Below are 1,013 nucleotides of genomic sequence, written 5' to 3' on the forward strand. Positions count from 1 at the left end.
GCTATACGTATTAATAGTTTTAGAAATTGTGCTACAAGAATCACGATTAGCGCTTAAGCATTCAGAAAAAACTGTAAAGTCCCTGACCATGATTTTTCTGGTTTTCATACTTCTGGATCATGTCATATTTTCAAAGAAATAAGAAGCATTATTATTGGGGGCATATACAGTATATTAGTTAAACAGAAATGAGTGTTCTAGATTTTGATATCTTAGACATTTATACGGCCATCCATATCATGTTCCATTTGATATCAAAAATAATTCATATGCTCTCTTAATACGACTGTACCTCTTTGATTTCTTAAACCATAAGAAAGACAATGTTCAGCTAATGTTTTTAACATGCCAGAAGTCCGTTTCAGAAAGCAGGTTTAGTGTAAACTCTGAGTGTGTTAACCTGAGAGAGGGGGATAGCTCCAGCCCGTTTCAGAAAGAGAGGTAACTTATCCTCAGAGTCAGTTACTATGGTAACTTAGCCTGTGAACTTAACCATAAGCCTGTACTACGAATCAAGATTAACATACCCAGGATTTCTTTTAGTTACCCGGCTTCACATAACCTAACAACTGCAGTCCCACATAAGCTGTGTCACGACGGGGGTTAGTAACAAGTTCAATCAACCGTGGGTTTCCCAAACCAGCGATGCACGCCTTCACATTAAAGAGGCGGGGTTTGCACAGCACGACCAATCACAAACATCTCTCAGAGCCGCATATTTTACATAAAAAGTGCAAGCTTCATATGAATATGAAGAACACAGACACGGTTTTACAGGCAAAACACAATACAGTCACTGCTTTCTAAAACAGGAAGGAACGCTGGCAACAAAAGCCGACGCTGTAAATGTGTACTTCCTCATCAGTCAGGCACAAGATCTGACCATAGTTACAGTTGTGCTTTCCATAAGCTGCCGTTGCTTTAGCCTATTATGTCAGTTCAATTCAATTCAATTCAATTTTATTTATAGTATCAATTCATAACAAGAGTTATCTCAAGACACTTTACAGATA

General features: G+C 38.0%; 1 protein-coding gene and 1 long non-coding RNA gene across 12 annotated transcripts in view; one reads left to right on the forward strand and one right to left on the reverse strand.

Moving 5' to 3' along the window:
- Positions 1-1,013, forward strand: part of LOC117939147 (dystrophin-like) — a 359,537-nt gene that overhangs the window by 299,134 nt on the left and 59,390 nt on the right. The gene's annotated exons all lie outside the window — the stretch shown is intronic.
- LOC117939175 overlaps positions 580-1,013 on the reverse strand; it is a 13,860-nt gene continuing 13,426 nt past the window's right edge. Inside the window, exon 3 of the long non-coding RNA XR_004655530.1 lies at positions 580-704. This is a non-coding gene — a long non-coding RNA (uncharacterized LOC117939175). The remainder of the gene's footprint in view (positions 705-1,013) is intronic.

This window comes from Etheostoma cragini, chromosome 24 (assembly GCF_013103735.1).
Source record: "Etheostoma cragini isolate CJK2018 chromosome 24, CSU_Ecrag_1.0, whole genome shotgun sequence".
NCBI lineage: Eukaryota > Metazoa > Chordata > Actinopteri > Perciformes > Percidae > Etheostoma > Etheostoma cragini.